This window comes from Stenella coeruleoalba (genome assembly GCF_951394435.1).
Source record: "Stenella coeruleoalba genome assembly, chromosome: 15".
Lineage (NCBI taxonomy): Eukaryota > Metazoa > Chordata > Mammalia > Artiodactyla > Delphinidae > Stenella > Stenella coeruleoalba.
The window spans coordinates 15,721,574-15,745,733 of NC_137161.1; the positions used below are offsets into that span (position 1 = coordinate 15,721,574).

At 44.9% G+C, this 24,160-nt stretch overlaps 1 protein-coding gene across 8 annotated transcripts in view; it reads right to left on the bottom strand.

Annotated features, from left to right (window-relative positions):
- PKIG (cAMP-dependent protein kinase inhibitor gamma) overlaps window positions 1-24,160 on the bottom strand; it is a 101,091-nt gene that overhangs the window by 21,880 nt on the left and 55,051 nt on the right. For 4 of the 8 annotated variants that reach the window (XM_079943944.1, XM_079943942.1, XM_079943945.1 and 1 more), the window contains one exon: window positions 5,327-5,396. The gene's annotated coding sequence lies outside the window, so the exon portion shown is untranslated. Of the gene's footprint in view, window positions 1-5,326; window positions 5,397-14,654; window positions 14,830-16,171; window positions 16,262-24,160 lie in introns of those variants that run through there. The other 4 variants (XM_079943941.1, XM_079943940.1, XM_079943939.1 and 1 more) reach the window with 2 other exon arrangements.

The following is a 24,160-nucleotide window of genomic DNA, read 5'->3' on the forward strand; positions in this document are numbered from 1 at the left end:
CAAAGCTGCTGGGGAGAATGAAAAGAAGCAAGATATTATCTCTATAATATCAATTCATTCATCCATTCATGCATGAACTTTTACTGATCACTCAGTGTGTACCAGGCTTGGGACTAGATGCTACAGATACAAAAACAGTGAGACAGCAGGGGCCCTTGAGGGACATTCAAGGTCTAGTTAGGGAGGTCGACCCAAACACGCATAATTCTTAATCAAGCATTGGGGGCAGGGGCGCACATATCAGAATTCTGGAATCACTGGGGAACAGCTTCAAACTATACCCCTTGCCTCCCTCAGGGATCCTAATAAATGCCAGGCGGGGAATGTGGTGTGTGCTTACTAGCCAATAGCACTGCGCTTGTCAGCCTCTGTTACCGATGGAAGATTGTCATGGCCCACACATGTAACAAGAGCACAAAGAGTTTAGGGACCACTGCGGTATATGAATCTTTTAAAACTTTAAGGATCTTTAAAAAGCTTGGTTATTAAGGGCTGTAACAATAAGATGTACAAGGCAGAGCGGGGCTCAGGAGTCCAGGCACTAACTTTAAGGAAATGACTCCCTCCCCTCCTTCATATTTATTGCTCACTGGGCACCGGGGATTCAGCAACGAATAAAACAGACCCTCTGCCCTCATGAAGCTAGAATTCTATTGGAGCGACCCATACTAAGGAACAAGAGGGACACGGGTGCAGGGACCTGAAGCGGGGAGAGCAGGCAGATACCTGGGAAAGTGGGCCAGGCAGAGGGGACAGCATGCAAGAGGCGGGGCCTGCCTGGTGTCCAGAAAGAGGGCAAGGAGGCCACAGGGCTGGGGTGCAGCAAGTGGGGACAGAGAAGGCTGACGGTGGCCGGGACCTTCCAGGGTCCTGGAGGACAAGAGTTGACTCGGAGTTTTGCTCTGATTTGACTTTACCCTTTCTGTGGCATTTCCAAATGAATGCTGTAACGCTTTCCTTCCACGCCAGTTCTCAGAGCCTCCCTCTAGTGCAGGGGGAGTTAGGCCTGGGGGTAGTAAGGGCGTCTCTAGTTGGGGCCCTCCCGTCTTAAACCAAAGGAGAAACAAAGTTCGCCTGCCATTCCTCCTGCCGCCGGACAGAAGCAGAGCCCACAATCCACACAACACAACACAGAAGATTACTAATGAAGTAAGCCTCCCTTGGAACCGGGAAGAACAACATGTCTGCAAGCCGGGAACCATCCGACTGGAGCAGAGTACAGATTCCCCTGTGCCTTCGGCCCACGTAACCACAGTCTGCACTGGACCCCAGCCCCTCGGTTTAGTATTCCAGCCCTCTGCCCCCTACCTCCAGGCACTGGGTCTTCAAGTGACAGCCAGCCCCCAGGCCCAGTGTCCTCTTCCCTGACCCAGCAGAAAAGATAAGGGCTCCCTGCTTTGCCACCATACAGGTGCTGATACACTTGTCCCATACCTGCCCTCTCAACTGGTTCTAGAAGGATAGGCACCCTGACTCTCTTGTCACTGTATCCCCAGCAAACAGCACAGTTCATGATGCGTGGAAGATGCACAATAAATATATCCACATGAATGCGTTAACGAACAAACAAAATAAGAACTGAAGAACATTTGCACTCTCAAGCCAGTGATGAAAACCACCATACGAGCGCTGGCTCCTGACCAAACAAACAACAATGATAAGAATAAAAGAAAAACGGCTACCAATTATGGGTGTATATGCTATGCATCAGATATGGTAAGAAATGCTTTCCATATCATCCTATTTTCGCTTCCCTGTAGCCCTGCACAATTAGATCCCTTTTACACACAGCGAAGATGTACCGGAGCCCCCGATTCACACCCAGGCCTGGCTGGCTCCTAGGCCCGAGGCCTCAAAGGTGGAGCCTCTCTTTGGCTCAGGAAAGCAGAGGATGTGGGAGCCGAGGACAAGGCGAGCTTAAAGGGGCGAAAGTGGCAGGAGGGTCTGACTGGGAGAAGAAAGGGAGGTTCTCCTTGGTCTTCATTTATACCTGTCTCCACCTGGTCGCCTGACCTGCTAGGGTTCTGCTCCAGCTCTGAGAATCACAGAATGTTCCTTCACTCCTTCAGTCATTCATTCAACACTTACTAAGTACAGACTCTTCCCAGCACTGGTACTGAAGGTACTTTGGGAGGCACTGCATTATTTAACCCTCATAATGGACAGCCCGTGGCTCAGAGAAGTTGCGGGGATCACCCCAGGTCCTCTAAGCAGTCAGTGACCAAATCAGGCCTTGAACCTGGGTTTCCTCATCCCCGACTCCTCGCACATTCTTCAGGATGGGTGCATTCTGGGGACGGCTCTGTCTCGATGTGGGTGATACTGCATATGTCTCATCCCCATCAGAGAACTGTTCTGTTACCAAACTCCCTGTCCCTCTGGCTTGTCTCAGTGCAAATGGCTCTGCCCACCTGGGCCTAATAAGGCCACGCACTGTACTAATAAGGAGAAGGAGCTTTCAGAATGACTGCCTGAGCACCCACCACAGTGCCAGGTGCAGAGCGCCTAATAAATGTTTTCAAAAAGAACGACTGAATGAATGAGTCAGGAGAGATACACAGTGGATCTGCTAAAGTGACAAGAGTTCAAGAGAGCATGTGGTTGTACATCCTCTGAGTGTCTGATGGGATCCTGTCCTGAATTTCAGAGTGACGGGCAACTACATGAGTGCCCTTCACTTTGACAACTAGAGCCAGGCAGACACAGAAGCAAGCCAGGGATTCCAATGGCAGAAAAAAGATCCTATGCTGAACCACCACTGGTTCTGCCACCAATGGAGAAATGCGGCCCCACGAACCCATCATTGTTTTACAGCCACTCGCTGAGAAGAGCGCGTTTGACAGGTGACGTTGACAAGTGGAAATTACTCAGAAACAAACTTGTCTCTTGCCTATGTCAACCCTAAATTTGGGCATATCAAAGACATGCTTGTAGCTTCTTAGCTAATAAAGCCATTTATAAAATACATTAGAATCAAATTTCATTTGTCTAATTATTCCTCAGGGAATGACTCACACCAGATCACCAAGATTCCCACACTGTTACTCCTTTAAGTATCAAAACCTTATGTGGAGACAGAAAGCAGATTAGTGGTTGCCTAGGACTGGGGAGGGTTGGGGGCTTGGGAGGGTGATGAGTTAAGGGTGTGGGATTTCTTTTGGGGGGAATGAAAATGTTCTAAAACTGATTATGGTGACAGATTCACAACTCTGTGAATATACCGAAGGCCAATGAACTGTAGACTTTAAATGGGTGAATTGTGTGGTATGTGAATTATATTTCAATGAAGCTTATCTGAATTACAAAGGAGAGAAATTCTTCTCAGGTATTGCACTAAGGCATTAGTGTATTACCCACTAACCTTTTCTTAATGATTTAAGATCAGTGCTGTGTGCATAGTTTTTCATATCTGGTATAACACGGCAATGTTCTTAGTATTATTATAAGATGCAGGACAGTTTGCCCTACACTAAACAGCCCCATATTTTTTCTGCTTTATTTTTCTAAAAATGCCCTTTACTTTCACCATAAAGCTTGGTGGTTAAGCTCATGTGCTTGGGTCACGTATTACTTACTGACTTATTGGCTGTGTGGTCTCTGGTGAGTTACAAAGTCTCTCTGTGCCTCAGTTTCTCCATATGTAAAATAACAGTTCCAACCTCCGTGGAAAGTTGTAAGGATCAAATAAGATAAGGTGTACAAAGTATCTGACGCTGTTCTTGGCAGTGGTAAGCCAGACTGAAATTTACTATCAACACTATTCCCACTGCCGTCAGTGTAGCTGCCGGAGCAGCCCTTCCGAGCTGCAGACTCAGAAACCAGAAAACCCACACAGTGTGCTCAGTGAGATGAAACAGGGGCTGGGGGTACAATTCCATGACTGGACTTTGGGACATCCCATCAGATGGCTCTGAGCTTCAGTGATATTAGCTAATTTGTCCCAGTTCAACCCTAAACAGAAAAACCTAGAGGCTTGGTGAGGTCGCCCAAGATATCCTGGCATGTGGGAGGCTGCTGCCCAAGGGGACGCAGTGCCGCACACCACTTGAGGCTCTCTCGAGACCAATGATTCTTCCAATTCAGAGGTCACAGACACACTTGAGAATCTGAGGAAAGCTACAGACGTTTTGCCTAGAAAAGTACGTGTGTGTGTATGCATACAAAACTGTACCCATGTTTACAGGGAAATCTTGAACCCCAGAAGCCTGTTTAAAAACCCAGGCTCTAAGCTTCAAGGTTCAGTGGCTGGGACCGAATGCTCCCACAGCAATTGGAATAGAAGGTCCTCTGATCTTGGCCAGATAAACAGTCCTGGGAGCTGACTGCCGCATCCTAGTCACTGCAAATATATGCATCCAGGGGATTCCCAGCAGCACTGAGTCAGAACAGGACACAAACCTGGTGGCTCAGGAAGCTACTGTAGGGCAAGGCCCAAAAGCCTTGCCGATAAGCAGCTGGGGAGTTCCAGACCCAGGGCAACTGCCTTCCAGATAAGGTTCTTGCTCTGCCAACAGAGAAGAGGAATCTTAGGAGAGGTGCTAGAGGCAGGCCAGGCCATGAGAGGGAATTCAAAGGAGCTGGAAACCCTCCAAATTCCCAGGACTACTAGGACTTGGACAGAGTACTAAAGGCTGGAGATTCTGCCCTAATGCAAGAGGATGGAGCTGGAAAGGGGTAGGCGAGCTGGGGGCAAGGGAGGTGGGTGGACCACGGGTCAGAAGCTGTTAGAAAATGTTTGGATACCATAAAAGTATGAACACTAACCCAAGGTGGCCACACTTCCAGGCAGGCCATTCTATGTTGTATGAACTGCATTTTTCTTACAACTGGAACGGACCTGCACCATCTCTCCTCATCAGATCACTGGGCTGTACTTGTTTCTATGCGCTGGGTTTTGCCTGCTTTTGCTCCTGTATCACAGTATTAAAATTCCCCAAATGCGCCCTAGTCTTTATGAAAATACCTTTATAACAAACCATTGGTGGACAGGAAAGTTGGCATCATGACTAGGTTTGCTAATAACTCCTGTGAATGATTCCATCTGCTTAAGTAGATGGCTGAAGAAACCCATTCTCTTTTAAGCCACCAGAAGTAAATTGTCTTTCTTTTGCTATAGAGAAACTATGTAAATGGAATCATGACTGAAATTGCAGAGTGATGTTATATAACTTCTGAAAAGGGCCATCCTGCCTCTTCTTCATGGGGCCCACATTCCTCTCCAATTTCATTTGGAATCTATTTCTTTTCCCTCTTCAAATGGAAATAAAGGTATTTAGGTAAACATTTGTGATGCTACAGTAGTGGTATGAACAATGTGACTACCCACCTGGTTTAGTTTCTTTTTCCAGCTCGCATCTCTTCAGATTTTCCACTGTTGACTAATCAATATGGAAATTCTAAGGAACCAGAAGAAAAACAAAAATTAGAGCCAGACATACTCTAGGGTTGTAAACTGAAACAGTCTTTTAGGAATACAAGTTAACAACATCTATTAACATATTAACTGCACATATCCTTTGGATCAGTCAGATATCTAGGAATTTACACTATAAATATGCTCACATAAGTAAAAGAATGTTCAGTAAAACATACTGTGTAAAAGTAAAAAAAAAAATAAGAGAGGAAACAACTTAAATGTCTGTTAATAGGAAAAGAGTTAAATTATGGTGTATCAATATGATGAGAAACTACATAGCCATTAAAAAGAATGAGGGAGATTTTGTCATACTGACACGGGAAAATGTACATGCTCTGTTGTTAAAAAGTACTGTAAAATTGTATATATTATTGCTTTTTTAAAAAAAATGACCATGATTGTTTATGCTTAGAAAAATGTACAGCGTTTGTGTATATACAAAATTTTTGAATCTACATAGAAAAAGGCAAACAGCAAACTATGAACAGCGGCTCTCTTTGGGACTCAGAAAAAGGAATGAAAGACACTCACTTTTTACATAAACTACTTCTGTTTTAGTTGAAAACTTTTACAGAGGCATACATCACTTCCATATAATCATTATACATGCTATCTAAAATTCTAAAATATCAAGAGTAGGGGCAGGGCTTTCCTAGTGGTGCAGTGGTCAAGAATCATCCTGCCAGTGCAGGGGACACAGGTTTGAGCCCTGGTCCGGGAAGATCCCACATGCCATGGAGCAACTAAGCCCATGCGCCACAAGTACTGAGCCTGCGTTCTAGAGCCCGCGAGCCACAACTACTGAAGCCCGCATGCCTAGAGCCCGTGCTCCGCAACAAGAGAAGCCACTGCAGTGAGAAGTCCGCGCACCGCAACGAAGAGTAGCTCCTGCTCACTTGCAACTAGAGAAAGCCAGCGCGCAGCAAGGAAGACCCAACGCGGCCAAAAATAAATAAAATAAATAAATTAACTAAAAAAAAAAAAAAAAAGAGTGGGGGCAAAAGACGTTTTCAGACAGAAACTGACTGAGCAAGTTTACCATTGACAAACTCCAAAAACATTCTCCAACAGAAGAGAAATTGAACACAGAAAATAAGTGAGATTTTAGAATCAACAGTGAGCAAAATTAGTAAGTATATTGGTAAATTTAAAGAAGTACTGATTGAGTGAAACAGAGCTAAATGAGGAGGTAAAAACGTATTTGATAATATTGACAATATTACATGTTTGACAATAATAACATTGAAGATGGAAGAGAAATCAGAGTTAAATGTTGTAAGGTTTTTGATTATTCAGGGCAAACACAGAAATACTGTTTAATTTTAGACAATACATCCATGATGCATATAGAAATTCTAAAGGTAAAAGCAACAAAATATAGAAACAGAATGCATAAGTTGCAAACCAGTTAGCATGCTCCTGGGTAGAAAAGCCTAATTATCCAAAAATGCCATCCTTCTCAAGTGACTACATAATTCTAATTAAATTCCAATAAGAATTACCAATAGGTTTTTTTGGATGGGTGAATAAAAAAAATTACTTTAGAGTTCATATGGAATAATAAGTACTCAAGAAAATTAGCCAAGAAATAGTAAAGATAATTATAAAAAATAAATAGGGGATCTGTCTTACAAGAAAAGCTTACTATAAAGACATTATAATAAAAAGATACAGTATTAACATAAGAATAGACAAATAAGCTGTGGATTAGAATAGCAAGTTCAGAAACAGATACAATAAAGGAAATTATTTATGACAAAGATGGGTTTCAACACAAAATAGAAAAGATGGCTAATTTAATAAATGGTGCTGGCCATCTAGAAAAAGGCTTGATCACTACCTCTTGCTATGTATAAACATAAATTCCAAAGGGATTAAACATTCAGGATTAAATTAATTAAAACCATAAAAGTATTAGAAAAACATTTAGGAAAATATTTATGTAACTTTGAGGTGGGGAAGTTATTCCTAAACAAGGCAAGAAATCCAGACACTATGAAGAAAAATACAGAAACAAATTAATAAACATATAATAGATTAGGAAAAATATTTGTAACACATATGGAATCCTTAATACATAAACACATAAAGAGCTCCTACTACTTGTTGAGAAAAAGGCAAATAATTCATAAGAAAAATGTGCAAAGGAAATTCATAGAAGAGGAAAATGAAATGGTCAATTAACATGAAACAATGTTGAGTTTCACTAGCAGTAAAGAATATACAAAAATAAAACACCATTTTCCCATCAGCTTGGTCAGAAATAAAACAATAGAGATGGAAGGAAGGAGAGATGGAGGAAAGAAGAGAGAATATCTAATACTGGTAAAGACTTAGGGAAATGGAAGTACTCACATATTGCTGGGGAGAATGTAAATTATAAGAACTCTTTGTAAAGTAGGACAGTTTTATCTATTAAAATGTCAAGTACGTATACCCTTTAACCCAGCAATACTATTTTTGAAAATATAATCTATAAAAACAAAAGGACCAGTGAAGAAAGATACGTACATATAGATATTTAACACAACAATAGTTTTCGTAAAAAAAAAAGGTAATAACTCGAGTATTTGCCAAAGGAGAAATGGTTGAATATACTGTGGTACCTCTGGATCTACAGCCCTGAAGTTATTTAAGAGTGAATCAAATTTGTACCTACCCATGATGTATTATTTAGTGGGAAAAATAAACTGCAAAATAATAAAGTACAATTCCACTTGTGACAAAACATAAAAACCACATACATACACAAAGCATCCATTCACGTAGGAGCCTGGAGAAAGGTATGGAAAGATATACACCAAACTGATTACAGTGGTTATCTCAGAAGGATGGAAATGGGGAGCAGGGAGAGGGGAGAGATTACAAACTTTTTCTTTATACATCTTCAAATTGTCTAGCTACAACAAGCATATGCATCACTTTAGGGAAAACTAATGAAGAAAACAAAAACAACAACAAACTAATGAGAGCAGAGAAAGCATGCTGGTAAACTGAGTCACACACTACCCATTTATCTACATGGGACAGTTAACTGCACTTACTGTCACTTTCTCTTTTGGTCAAATAGAACAGGTCTTCCAACCTATCATTTTAATAGCTGGAAGACACATTTTTTTAAAAAGCTTCATGAAAGGGAAAAAAGAGTGCACTTTATGTCCTAAGCATTTATGTCACTTTTTAAGGGAATTTTTTTTTTTTTTTTTTTTTTTTTTTACTTAAATAAAAATGCTCCCCTTTAAAAATCCAAAAGCAAGCCTAAAGCTTTGGCTTGAAACTGCCCTGCTTAGGTGGTGTGTGGGCCGCTTCTGCACTGTTGACTGTTTTTCGTGGCTCTGTGCCCGTAATTGCCTTTCTCCCCAAACCCAATTAAATATACACCCGGGCATCTATGTTTGCCGGGAACCAAAGCCCAGTAAACCGCAGCATCTCTGCTCACAAGGCTCTCGGCCTCCAAGCAGATGCTCTGGCTTCTATATCAAATGGGTCCTGGAATCCACAGACGTGAAATGGATTGTTTTGTAACCCATTCTGTTGGAAGGAGAAAGGAAGGAAGTGGTTTATCCCAGTGGATGAAATGAAAGAGAAAAGAGGAACAGCATTCACAACAAGCTCTTGAAGGAGAGCCACCTATGCTGAATCTGCCATTTCGGGGTTGCCTGGAAGGTACACTCTGTCCTTTCCTGGTGGCATGCTTCACTTTCAACTCTTATTTCACTGATAAGAAATCTTTCATTGAAATAATAATGATAGCTCATATGTCTACAGCACTTCATATTTTACAAAGCAGTTTAAGATACTTATTCGATCTTCACAATGACCCTGGGATCAGATCAGCATCATTCCCATTGACAGATGAAAATGAGGCCCAGAGAAGTTAAGGATCCTTTAAGGTCACACAGCAAGTTGGTAACAGAGCAGCAGTACAAACTCAGGTCTCCAAACCCAAGTCCAGCGGGAAGCTCACATTTGAAATCAGAAAGGGGAACTATAGGCAAGCCAATGAATAGACATTGGCCCTTGGGAGTAAGAGATTTTTCCTGCCCCTTATGAAAAAATTACAGACTAGGAGGACTATTCTATGCCAACTCAGAGAGAAATTTTGCTCATATACTGGTATACAGCTGCTGAATAAGGGAAGGAAAATCCCCTGCATCACCAGCCCCCTCCATCATTTTCCTAACTTCCCCCTGATCCCAACCTTCACCCTCTTCTCTCTTCCTTTCCCCTCTAGGCTTTAGCCACACTGCCTCCTTTCACTTTCCCCAACATTCCACAGGCTTTCCCGCCTTGCGCCTTTCACCTGTGTACCTCTCCCTACCTGGAGTATTCCTTCCCACCCCCAGCACCCTCTGCCCCAACTCCTAGGCATAACTGACTCCTTATCTTGGTTTGAACACCAGCTCTTCAGGCAAACCTGCCCCAACTACACTCTCCTCCGCATCCATCACTCATGCTGTTTATTTCATAACACCACCATCAGTCCATGTAAGCTTCACGTGAGGAAGGACCATGCCTGTTCTATGTAGAGCTGTCCACCTACCACCTTGCCCAGTGCCTAGCAGATATGAGGTGCTCAATAAACACGGGCTGAATACATGAAAGATTTACTGAAGTGAACCGAAGTCCCAGCTTAATAGCTACTCTCTCAGGCCTTCCACAGCACTGTCCCTCTCTTGGGGCACATAATCACACGTGTTAAGAGTCACCGAGTCCTTTTTTCCTATTAGGCTGTGAGCTACTTATAAGTCTTACTTACCTTGGTATTGCCCATAGCACCTCGCATAATACCGAAAACACAAAGGGCTCTTTACAATGGGTGAATTCACACATACGTACAGGAAAGTACAAAGGAAAGCCAGGGCCCCTAACCAAGCGCAAATAGTGGTTTCTTCCCCCGCGGGGACCGCAACACAGAACACGAGCACCTCTGAGATACGCAAACAGGGACTCTGCCTAGGGAGAAATTAAAACGAGCTAAACTCCAGATGCAGCCAGTGTGCGGGTGAGGGGATGCGGGCATAAGCATGGACTGCTGATGGAAGCTTATATAGGCTGACACTTTCCAGTGGCAAACCTGCAACGTGTATCAGAGATCTAAAAACGGTCATGCCCTTTGACCTCGCCATGCCTTATTTGAAAATCAGAGAAGTGAAATCACTGGGTGATGATTTAAGTATGTTTTTCTGTACTACCTCGCTTTTCCTTCCATGAACATGTTCCAATTTTGTAAACTGAAAAAAAAAACCACAATATAAATGTTATAAAAACAAACCAACAGAAAACTTAGTGGTGATTTTAGACGACAGAATCACGCATCCCTAGAATTCCTTACTGAACATGGGATAGCAGATTCCGGGTCCTCTAAGGTGGGGCTGCTGCATTTTGTGATGAACTCCCTTCTTTCCTCTGAAGCCGAGGGGGATAGGAAGGTGCTGGGGGTGAATGCTTCGGCAGGAGCGGCTCTCATTTCCCCCTAACACGAGTGCTGGCAAAGCTCTGGGCGTCAGGAAATGGAGGGGAGCGTGGGGGTAATCAACCCAGCTCAAGACCACGACCTCCGTCCACGTGCTGCTGATCCACTGTAATTATTCACTCACCCACCGGTCCTCGCGATGCCCTGAGAACTGCACCAGGCCAGAGGCTGTCTCTTAATCAGCCTGTTCCTCTAGCCTCGTCTCCGGTACCCATCAGCCCTCAGCAGGTTTACTGAACATCAGAAACCACAGCCATAAAGTACTAAACGTAATTACTGACCTAGCTCCCTGGGACATAAGAACGCATTAGCAACCAAATACTTCATTTCTTTAGTGCCTTGAAGGTCCATTATTCAGTTCGGAAAAGCCAAGTTGAAGACCAGCAATTTCTTGGAAGATTAGAGACTTCTTTTCAAGTTAGGAAATGCTGGCCTCCTCCGGTCAGAGCGGATGTGTCTTCATCTGTGATTCGGAATGGCTCAGCACGGCAGCTGACTGCAACTTCCAAAGAAACCACTCTTTGAAGGGGCAGTTTTCAAAGTTTTCATGAGGCATTTCTGAAAGATTTCCAGGAGGTAGTGAGCTCAGCCTTGGGTCGTGATTAATGACTTGTTTTCAAGAACCTTAGATTTTCCACGTCTGTCTCCACTTAGGAATCACTTCTGGCCCCTCGTGAAAGCACTCAGCAGAGTGAACTGGGTGAGCTCAGCCGCTTGTCACACTCAGAAAGTAACACCTGCCACCACCTTTTTCCTTCAGCGGCTGGGCCAGGGACCTTGGGTCCCAAGAGAACAGCGCCCACTTCAGCTTTTGGCCTCATCACTTAAGTGGGTGACAGGAAACACTGCTGAGGTTTGGATTAAAGAGCCAGCATGGCAGCTCCAGGGCCCAGTAGGGGATGGGGGGGGGGGTCGAAACTGAGGAGTTCAGAGATAACTTCAGGCTCCTCACGCAAATGCCATCCTGCGACTGAGGGGGCAGGTGCCTGTGACGTCAGCTGACTTTCTCTTTCTGGAAACCATAACGCAGCTAATCCTGAGCATGTATTTTTGGACCAACCAAGTGCAGTACGAGCTTTATCCTGCCTTGTCCTCAGGGCGCCTGTCTGAGGTAGGTATAATTGTGACCTCCCACTTTTCAGAAGAGGAGCACGCTGTGTGAGGGGGGTCATCTGTCTGAGATGGCTCAACTTCTCCTCGAACCCTAGACTGTCTAGAGTGACAGGGACTGGGGACACCAACCAGCCCAGGGGCCACAAATGCAAGTGCCCACAGGGGCCAAAGACCAGGCAGGAAACTAGAGAGCGCGACAGACTGGATAAGCATTCGAATTTAAACATAAATAAAAACCCAAACCAGGTACCTTCCTTCCAGAATATCACCTCCTCACCACCACCTTAGGAAGAGGGACGACTTTTTTAATCAGCCAAAGTTTTGAGATTCTGGGGCTCCAGATCCTGGGTGAGGCCGGGACAGAGGCCCGGGCCCTCCTGCTGCCCACGCCCAGGGGCGCTGCCCTAGCAGCAACAGTCCACTTTCAAAGGGCTTAGCTGCTGGAGAAGTTACGCTTCAGCTCTCAGATATGCTGAGGGGCTGCACGAACCCTCCAGTTAACCGCGATCTTAATCCAAACATATCGTTTTAAATACTGCATCTTCCTGAGGGCTAGGGTCTCTGATGGCCTTAAAGAGAAAAAAAATCCCTTAAGTTGCCAAGATCTGGACACTTGGAAACTCAGAGGCCAAGATTTGACAACTTCTTTTGCTCTTCTTTGTACTTTGGCTCTGGTACCCTTTCCCTGCAGCAGTGCAGGCTGTGTCTCGGTGAGATGGAGGAGGGAGGGAGGCAAAAAAGGAGATTTCCCCTCCTTTTCTGCCTCTCTTTTGCCAAGTTAGGGAGAAGGACAGTGGGCTTTAAGTTAAAATGGATGTGTCTTCTCTGTACCTATGCGCCAAGTTCTCTACCAGGCAAGGAGGTACAGTGACAGAGGAGACGGTGCATGTGGTCTAGTGGAAGCAGTGAACTGATGTCACGCCAATAACCACGTAAGCACAGCGCAGGTATGACACTCCCTGGTGGTCTAGTGGTTAGGATTCGGTGCTCTCACAGCTCAGGTGAACACTAGGAAGGAGTTCCCAATAATATGGGAACGTATAGTGGAGATTTACCCTGTGGGTGGAGTTAGGGAATGATGATACTGACCACCTGGTGTTACGTGAAAGGATGAGCGTAACACGGGGCCTGGCCCTTAGCAGGTGCTCAGCACAGTTCATTCTTTTTTCTCCTCCCTCCCCGGTGTGCGTGCACACCACACTGAGATTTTCTCCTTCAGAAACACAAAACCTGACAACACTTTCAACTCAGAAGTAACTTAATATTGCCTGTTTTATGACGTCTTTTAATTCTCCTAGAGGCACCAGTATTCACCCATTCCAGGATCCTGAAAACTAAGGGCATTTTGCTCCTCAAGCCCTAAGGGGTCTCCTCAAAGGGGAAGGAGGTTTCAGTGATTCACTTCAAACTGAACTTGGGAACAGAGCTGACCCTTGAACAACACAGGGGTGAGGGGCACCAATCCACCGTGCAGTCGAAAATCCGAGTATAACCTTTACGGTCGGCCACCTAGATCATGGGTCCGCATCCATGGGTTTATCCATGGATTTAACCGACTGCAGATCATGTAGTTCCGTAGCATGTATTTATTGGAAAACATCCACAGAACAGTAGACCCTCGCAGGTTAAAGCCATGTTGCTCAAGGGTCAACTGTAAAGCGCTCATCTAGTTTCACCCCTCATTTAGGTACAAATGAGGAAACTGAGGCCCGGAGAGTGAAACACTTGCCCAGGCTTCCACGGTTTCCTTGGGTGGCCCTTCTATTATGTGGTGGCTCTTGTTTTTTTAAAGCTGAAGGCTGTCTTCTTTAACTGTGATTTTTTTCAACTATTTTTACCTGCTAGGAGGCTAGATGGAGCACACACAGCACCTGCAAGCCTTGTATCTCAAGCCACCTGAGAACCCTCAGCCCGGCACCCACTGGTACCGCCCCCTCCCTTCCTCTCTGCACAGAGTGGCTCCCTCGGTTTCAAATCCTGAACACAGAAGCCAACAAATAAAACGCCCAAAGACTTACACGTTCTGTTTATTTTCTAGGAATAAACAACACATTTTTTAAAGGAAGCAATAAAAAGATCACAAAGCCAAAGTTAAAGATCTCGATCTTGGAGTTTCCTATGCAGCCACTGAGGCATCAGGGCACAAGTGCTGAGGTAACTTCATGAAATCTAATTGTATCTGTGTCTTAAATTTAAAATGCCGATGTTACATTGAAGAGGAGAAGATTATAGGGAATTTTCATTTGCAGAGATATTTCTCTCTACAATGTTTAAGATTTTTTGGTACCACCTTGGTAATCAGAAAAACAAATTAATAAAGATTTTCCAAACACCAATTTCTAAGGGAGGATTTATTTCCTCACTTATATTTGGGGCAAGGAGCTGCTTTCGAAGTTCTAGGTACTCTGTCAAAGTTCTTTGGGTAACAAAGTGAAACAGCATTTGACTGGAGCCCATCTGCGAGCCTTGAGGCTCAGACTCTAGCCCTAGGCAGTTTCAGACAAAGCCATTAATTTCAAAGCAATAAATCATAATATAAAAAAATAGACACTTTGTGACCAACAGGCTAGAAAGCAAGCTCTCCAGAGAGCCCTACCTCCAAGCCTGCTTCTCCCTGGGGGTGGCGACAGAGAAGGAAGTTCTACTTACAAGAGCAGAGAGTTCCTTCCAAGTCCAGTGGTCCTCAGTCAGAAGGGAAGGTCGAATTTAAGAAGCCAGCATTCAGAACGCCTCCCTTCCGAGGGTAAGCAAGATTAGCAGAGCGGGCCAGGGGTGCAGGCAGGATCTCTCGTGCCCTCTCTCTCTCTCCCTCTCTCCGCGTCTCCTAAATGAAATGCACTTCAAGGTTTTAGTGGGTGTTTCCCACGTCTCGGGCCAAGTAAGTCCCCATTTGTTGTAACCCAATGCTCAGCCTGATGATGTCAACCACTCAGCTCCCTTGCTCAGTTTCCACCTCTCCGTCCACAGGAGAGATCCATTTCCTTTGGACAATGAGCTGCGGGGGCTGTAACTGCATCCCGGGCCGCACATTTGCCTAACATCCTTCCTTCCATTTTCAACACTGCAGCCTCAGTGACAAAAGGCTTCCTATCCACTCCCTGGGCCAGGGCTCCCGGCATAAATCCCTTTGCCTCTTAGTCACTGCTGACCGTGGGCTTACCTAGTTTGCCGTGCCGTGGTCTAATTCACTTCTTTGGTGTATGAGCCACTAGTTAGGGTGGGGAGCTGCACCCCAACTCCGTCCCTCCCCCCATCTCCTTCTTCCTTCTCAATTTTCCAAGTTGTCGAATTTCTCCCTAAAGTTTCCTAGGTGCATGCTGGACAGAGTGCATGAGTCTGTCCTTCACTGGGGGAGATGCCACGTGCCCACTCCAAAGGCTCAGAGAGCACTAGTCTGTTGCCTGGGGAACTGGGTTCCGGTCCTGGTCACACTCTTAACTGAATGATTGACCTCAAGCAAGTCATCTCTCTCTCTGGACCTCAGCTTCCCCATCAATGAAATGAGGGCTTTGGTGTCTTCCACTTCTAAAATTCAGTGACGGAGAAGCTTATCAACAAATGCAACATAAGGAAGTTTACGATAAGCTGGCCACTTCTAAAATTCAGTGACAGACGAGCTTGTCAACAAATGCAACATAAGGAAGTTTACTACAAGCTGGCTGACCACACGCTTGAGGGAGGGAGGAAACCTGGAGGGGTCCAAGGCCTCTGCTCAAGATGCCTGGCTCCGCTCAGCCTCCTTCAACCCCCTTTCTGGTAGAGCTGAACTGTTTCTCTGGGAGAAAAACCCCAAGAATTCACTGAACAAGTCCTGGGGACATGGAAAGAGGCAGCATAAACTACTAGGTAAGATAAAGCAGCAAGAGAATTTAACTGTCCTAAGGGACTAACATGGAACAGCAGTGGTTACTAGAGATAATAATTAATCTCTTGCATTTGTGGAGTACTCGATAGGAAAGACAAAGCCTCTCTGCTTTGGTGTATAGTGGGAAGCAATGGGATATGTCTAGTGATTATGAGCATCAATTTGGGAGCCAGGGATCTGAATCCTATGTGACTTAACTCCTCTGAACTTTTTCTTTCTTTTTTAATGCGACACTAGGGCCTCCATTTTAGGACAGTGAGAATGAAATAACACATGTAAGGGAACTGAAAGTATTTGGCACGTGAGTGATGATAGATGGCGGCTCTTACTGTTGTACCTAATCTCCTTTGATTCTCATTTGAGGAGAATCAGGTCCCCAGGGAACTGCATTATTAATCTCCTTTTCCTGAATAGGAAAAAGAAACAGAGAGAAGATAAGTGACATGCAGAGAGAAGATAAGTGACATGCCCGAGGTCACACAGCTCAAGACGAAAAGGCCAGACTTGGAAACTGAGTCTTTTAACTCCTGCTGAGTCCAACGTGCCCACAACTGCCAGTGCTACTTTCCAAAACGGTTAATCCACCGAGCCTGGCCCTTAGTGCTACACGGGATCATCTCCACTTTGAAAAACGGGCTAAACTTCTTAAAACCAGTGGGGAAGGAGAGTTTTCCTGGGTTCAACCAGGCCTGAGATGGGGAAAGGTAGTCAATCTGTTAGCTAATAGGGAACACTTCTGGCTACTAGGTAAGAGGGGTGCTTACCTGCTTTTCTACCAAAATACTGTGTGGCCTGAAACAAGTCTGGGTGTCAATCGCCCCTCCCCCCAATGGTGCAGATCTGATTTGCTTTAAAGCTACTTGGGACTACAGCTCTATTGGGAAAGAAGCTATTTATAGGTGGGAGGAGGTTGTGGTAGTTTGTAACTTAACAAGAATTTTAATTAGTTCTCAGAAAACTTGGATGTTAATCAGAAAAGGTCCAAGCAAATAGGCTATATATTAGGAGGGAGTGTGCCATGCTGAAGGCTTTCCCACAAGTTGGTCTGAGACTGTAGTGGAATAAAAACAACACCAGTCTGGTCACCCATGGAGAGCAGCAGTCAGCAGCCTGAAGAGACCTGTCCCTGGACCTTCTACCTGTGTGGGACCTTGGGCAAGTTAACTTCTTTGTGCCTTGGTTTCCCAATGTAAAATGAGAGTAACAACCGCATTCACTCTTCAAGGTTCTTGTGTGGCTTAAGTGCCTGGCACAGACTACAAGTTCAAAAATACTTGTAAAATCAGCTGGCACATCCTAGAGAAAAGACATTATTTTCTAATTCTGACTCATTGTCACCACCCTCTGCCCGGAGGATGACGTGACAATGAATAAGGTCAAGAATGTCGGGAAGCCAGAGAAGGGCCCCGTGTTTCTCCAGAACGTCAGGATGAGTAGGGAACAAAGCCTCGGAGCGCTGTCAGGCGTGTTCTTGTGTGCTCGCAGTGACACTCAGCATTGGGGGCCTGGAGGTGGGGCACTGCTTGGCTGGGCCTTTATTCCAGAAGTATGAGTGGGCGTGAGGAAATGAAGCCCGTGTCCTGACAGGTCAGCCTACTGACATCACCCTCAGTGCTCTGAAGCACGTTTTGTTACTTGAACAAAAATACTAGTAAGGAGCCCATTCATAAAAACAAAGATAGCGTTTTCCTCGACAACATGTATTTTGTAACACTTGCCCTGCAGACTGAAGAACTGTCCATCTGTGACAGAAGCCATGAAGAGAGAACTGTGACAACACCAGCACACTCACTTTCTCCACTACTGACCACGGCAGATGATACACTATGGACTGGGGCCACGCTCTGTGCTGTAAACCCCACTGGATGGCATCCTTACCCGAAGCAGCTACAGGAAGTGTTACTCACGGTCTCATCCTACAGTTGTGAAAAACGATGCGTGTAGAGGCTGACTGGCCTTCTCAGAGGGTCCCTGGAGTAAGTGACGGAGTCTGTGCTCCAAGCCAGGCTGCCTGGGGCCAGGCCTGTCCCCTTAAGTCCCTTACTCTACTGCCTTTTAAATGTTTCCCTGCAGGAAACTTGGCAGATCTTCACAGCCAGCAAGATTGGCTCCATTTGAGGATAAAGGAAACTCTGGCAGCTTCAGCGTGCAGGGCTGGTCTGAAGGGCTCACACCGCCCCTTTGCCCCAAAGCTGCCTTTAACTCCCACCCCCTCATTCCCAGTCCGGAGGGGCTCTCTCCCTCTGAATTTCCTTAGTACTTTATCTGTTTCTCTTAAGAAACTTACCTTTTCTCCTTTGAGGCATATTTATTTCTGGACGGATCTTATTCTGCTGCTAGAATTTGAGCTTCTTAAGCAAAAGCTCCGTGTCTAATTTATGAGCATTCTGTACATATTATGAGACATTTATTAAAATAAGGAAATTCAAAAGTAACAAAAACTTGTACTGAATGTTTATCACATGCCAGATAATGTTCTAACTGCTCTATATAAATTACCTCATTTAATCTCGACAAGGATCCTATGAGGTAGGTATATTTAATTTTTCCACTTGACACAAGAGGAAATTCCAGACACAGATCACCTGAGTAACTTGTTCAGCTGGTAACTGATGGCTATCTGTTGAAAGGAGTATGTGAATGAATAAATTCTGGCCACCACTACCCACCCTCTAGTCCAAACAACTGCTGTAAAATACAATTAACTTTTCACCCTACCGAAGTCCAGTTTCAGGGCTTCCCTGGTGGCGCAGTGGTTGGGAGTCCGCCTGCCGATGCAGGGGACGCGGGTTTGTGCCCTGGTCCGGGAGGGTCCCGCGTGCCGCGGAGCGGCTGGGCCTGTGGGCCATGGCCGCTAAGCCTGCGCGTCCGGAGCCTGTGCTCCGCAGCGGGAGGGGCCACAGCAGTGAGAGGCCTGCGTGCCGCAAAAAAAAAAACAAAAAAAAGTCCAGTTTCAGCTGTCATGCCATTTCAAATGCACTTAATCCTTATGCCACACAGCTGGAAGGTCCCCATTTTTTCCAGACGAAACTAATTGAGAAACATATGGACTGAGACTTAATAAATCAAAGTAGATTTTGTTTTCTTTCCAATTAGAATCATACTTGCTTATTGTAAAAAAAATAGGAAAATAGAAAAGAGCAGAAAAAAAGGGAGGAAGGTCATCCATCATTCTACCATCAGAAACAGCCTGTTAACCTCCTGGGGTATGGACCCAGAAAGAACCGCACCTACACTCAAAACAATGTTTGAATTCAGAAACTTAAGTCATTTGGGGGTGGGGGAGGAGTCAACCCCACAAAAGACGACAACTGTTTGATACATTTTTTTGGTTCTGGAGCACATCTGGGGGCCTTGTGTACAGGGTTTGATGTTCTGAGGCTCCACCTCCCGGTCCCTCCCCGCCCCCAACTGCTGCTGTGTGCCGGCTGCAGAGCTGGCAGGGGAAGCCTGGTCCCTGTGAGAATGCACCTTGAAAATGGGGAGGTTTGCAGGGTACCACACTGCCCCTCCCCTGCCTTTATCATCCTTCTTAATACCTGCTTCCCACCAGCAAGAGATAGGTTTCAGATTGGGGCAGTTATGGGAGAGATGGATCTCCACGCTTGAGTTAATTTTAAACAATCTTAAACTTGTTGATTTTTACAGCTGAAAAGAGCATGCTCATTGAGTCTCCTCATTTTTGAGATGGGGAATGCCAGGCCCCAGAAGGAAGGGGATTTCCTGCAGCTGCACAGCCTGGTGCTCCAACAGTAGGAAGCCCTTCTATTGGTTTGAGGCTCTCTCTGACCCTGCACTTGAAACATACATCTGATTGGCCCCACCCTCTTGTTTTGGTTAACTCCTCCTCAGCCATCAGATCCCAGATGAAACGTCCACTTCCTTCTGGAGGCCTTCCCTCTGAGCCAAGTGAGCTCTCCTAGGTGTATGGGTCCCACGGCACCCTCCATCTCTCCTCTCATAACCCTTAACATACGTTATTGTAAGCTCCACAAGGTCGACAACATGTCTCCCTCGTTCACTGATACAGAATAGGAAATTCAACAAATATTTTCTAAACACACACACATACCCCAGATAGTCCAGGCTTGGGTTAAAGCAACCGTTTTATGCTTTAAAAAAAAGTATCATGTCTTCTAAACTTCAAATCGGGATTTCCCTCTTGTTGAGTAGGATCATTAGAGAACAAAAGATTTCATTCCAAATAATTTCTAAAAGACAGAAACAGTTTATAGAAGCATGATGACAGATAGAAGATGAAGCCTAGAGCATAGGGGCAGGAAAGCACCACTGGAAATGTGGAAGCCCAGGGAGGCTCTGGGCCTGGGGACGGCAAGCATCAAGAGGATTTGGAAGAGGGCTGAGAATTAGGGGACCCACTGAAGGCCCTGTGCCAGTCAGCTGCCCACAACACACTCGCAGCACACAGAGGGTCAGGAAGTTCTGCAGAACCCCAGGCAAACCCCTGGCCTCGCTCCTAAAAGGAGGCTATTATTATTGATTACAAATGGCAAAAAGAAAAAACTATCATAGGGCATCTGAGGAAAACCAACAGCATGACAGAGACTGAAATAAAGAGAAAATAGACTCCATCATGGGAAAAAAGATTCAGGCAAATGAAAACCTTTACAGAAAAATTCTTAAATCTTCAGAGAGATTCTGAAGATACTGTGTCCATGAAGCATGAAATAAGCTGACAAAACTGGGCTCTTAGAAGTTAACAATATGAATACTGAAATTAACAATTCAGGAGAAGGGCTGGAAAATATGAAAAGGAAATCATTCAAAATATAGGGAAAAAATATTCACAGGATACAAAAGTATCTTGATCTAAAACAACATTCCAGGAAGTTCAATGTCAAACTAAATAGAAATTCCATAAAAAGAACAGAATAGAAAGTAAAGGAAAGTACAACAGGAAGTTATCTAAGAAATCAAGAGGAAAATTTCCCAGAGCCAAAGGAAGACTGCATCTTCAAACTGCAAAGCTTAAAATGCACAGAGAGTATGAGAAAAGACCACACCCAGACAGAGTGTCCTGACCTTTCAGAATTTATAAGGAAAAAATGCTACAAGTTTCTAGAGAGACAGATTATTTCAAGAGAAAAGAATCTATATAGTGTAATGGATGGCTTCTTTTGTCAACCTGATCTCCTGTTACCAATGTGTATTGTCTCCTTCTCCCTAAAGTGTACTTAATCTTTGCTTTCTTTGAACAATGTCTTTGGTTGCAAGTCATAAGCCTGAGGCAAATAAAATTCCAGTAATTTCCAAGAAAAAAAAAAAAAGAATCAGACGGGTATCAGACCTCTTGCCAGCAATGCTGGGTGCCTGAAGAAAAGGAGCAATACTTTCCAAGGGAAAAGTTCTAAAAGAAAATGATTTGGGACCTAGAATTTATACTCAGAAAGGCAAGATAAAGACATTTTCAGAACTGCAAGGACTTAGAACAATTAATCACTCATGTACTGTTTTCTCAGTAAACTTCTGGAGAAGTTCACCTAAACAAGGGTTTAAACTAAAAAGTAAGATTTAAAAAAAAATTTATTTTTGTAATTAACTTATTTTTATTATTAATTTATTTCTTTTTGGCTGCGTTGGATCTTTTTTTTTTTTTGCAGTACGCAGGCCTCTCACTGCTGTGGCCTCTCTCATTGCGGACACAGGCTCCGGACATGCAGGCTCAGCGGCCATGGCTCACGGGCCCAGCCGCTCTGCAGCATGTGGGATCTTCCTGGACCGGGGCACGAACCCGTGTCCCCTGCCTCGGCAGGCGGACTCTCAACCGCTGCGCCACCAGGGAAGCCCTGCGTTGGATCTTTGCTGCGTGTGGGCTTTCTCTAGTTGCAGAGAGCGGGGGCTACTCTTCATTGTGGTGTGCGGGCTTCTCATTGCAGTGGCTTCTCTTGCTGTGGAGCACGGGCTCTAGGTGCATGGGCTTCAGTAGTTGTGGCACATGGGCTTCGGTAGTTGTGGCGCACAGGCTTTGTTGCTCCGTGGCACGTGGGATCTTCCTGGACCAGGGCTCGAACCCATGTCCCCTGCATTGGCAGGTGGATTCTTAACCACTGCGCCACCAGGGAAGTCCCAAAAAGTAAGATTTTGAAAAGCAAGGATCTAATAACAGAAGTGAAAGGCACAGGAGGAGGCGGGGAAGAGGGAGGAGGGGGAGGGGAAGGAGGGGGGAGGGAAGGGGGAGGAGAGAAGGGTGAGAGGAGGGGGAGAAGGGGGAGGGGAGGGGAGAAGGGGGAGGGGAGGGGAGGGGAGAAGGGGGAGGGGAGGGGAGGGGAGAAGGGGGAGGGGAGGGGAGGGGAGAAGGGGGAGGGGAGGGGGAGAAGGGGGAGGGGAGGGGAGGGGAGGGGGAGAAGAAGAAGGTAGCTTTGGGCCCTGGCTGACTCGCGAGCCTAGGGGGCGTCAGTCTGATTCAAGCAGGAGTGTGGAAGCTCCAGGAAAATAGGACGGGACTCTGACAAGCCTGCCAAAAACTGTACTGAAAGTCTACGGGAAAGATTCAGCACGACGGAACAAGGAAAACTAAGCATGTTAAAGCAGAAGCTATTGTTAAGTCCAGGAAAACCGTCAGACACAAAGGAAAAATAATTAGAACGTTACTGGCTCAGCGGTAAATAATATTTACAGTGTCATAACACTGAAAATCAGTGAATACGAATTTAACCAAAAAACTGTGGTGCTGGGAGAAAAGGGTAAGGGAGAAAAGAGTGAGCGGGGCTGTGGTGTTTATAACAAGGCTAAGGCCTCGTGTGCCATCCTAGGAGGTCAACAGGCAGTGTCTAAAACTGATGAATAAAGAAAGAGCGGTACGGTTCTGTGTGGTCCTTGTTTGGATCTCATTTGAAAAATAAATATTTTGAGTTAATTGGAGACCTTTGCTAGTAATAAGGGATTATTAATTATTTTACTGTGTAATAATGGGAGTGTAGTTATGTTTTAAAAAAAGGAGTTATTCTCTTAGAGATACATGCTGAAGTAATTACTGATGAAATGTTGTCTAGAATTTATCCCCAAATTATCTATAAGCAGGGCGAAAATGGCCACAAGCACAGATGAAACAAGTTTGGTCACAATTCTTGAAGCTGGGTAATGGGTGGTACATGACGATCTGTTATACTATTCTCTCTAGTACTGTATGTTTGAAAATTTCCATAATAAAAATTTTATAAAGACAGATAGCTGCATAAGCATATTACTTAGATATATGGAGAGAGAAACACTAGAACAAAAAACTAACAGGATCAGGCTTCCCTGGTGGCGCAGTGGTTGAGAGTCCGCCTGCCAATGCAGGGGACACGGGTTCGTGCCCCAGTCCGGGAAGATCCCACATGCCGCGGAGTGCCTGGGCCCGTGAGCCATGGCTGCTGAGCCTGCGCGTCCAGAGCCTGTGCTCCGCAACGGGAGAGGCCACAGGCGTGACAGGCCCGTGTACCACAAAAAAAAAAAAACCTAACAGGATCAAAAGTGTATGCTCTTGGGAGCAGGACAGGAGGGAAGGGAAAAAAGGGGTAGAGGCAGGGGACAGCTGTTTTCTAGCGTCAGTTTATAATGATATTTGACCTTAAAAGAACAAAGCAAACCTATGTGCATGTGCCGTTATGACAAAAACAAGTTTAATTTTTAAAAAATAATAGGGGTAATATTACTTAGAGAAATGGAGATAACCACCAGAAGAGCTAAAAGCAGAAAAATTAAATGGTTGCCTCAGGTAAGGGGGTAAGCAGCAGATTGATGCCTTTCTGGACTCGTAGATTTTTTTTTTTTAATGATTTCATGATTACTTTGATTTTTAAAAATGTTATCTGTTTTTATCAGTTATTGCCATGAGCGTTTAGCAGGGCCTTTTGGTCATCCTGACATCTACAAAATGAAGCTGTTTCTCCAGGTGAAGAATCCTAAACCTCCCAGAGTGAATATCTCCACAGGAAATGTAACAATAACTATTATTGCCATTTATCTATTATCTACCATCTGCCAAAGCTTTACATACATTATTTCTAATCTTCACAACACTCCTGCAAGGCAGGTATTGACATTTCCATTTTACAGATAAAAAGACTAAGGCTGAGAGGCATTGGCTCATCGGCTTGAGGCCACAGAGTACAGAAGGCCAGGCTTGGGAGACCCTTTCCACTTTCCCACCTCTCCTTTACAGTCTACTGTTCGGTACAGAAAGTACTGTTACATCCATTTTCTCTTCAACTCTACGAAACAGGATTATCCTCACTTGACAGATGAAGAAACTAAAGGTAAGAAAAGTGGGGTAACTTGCCCAAGA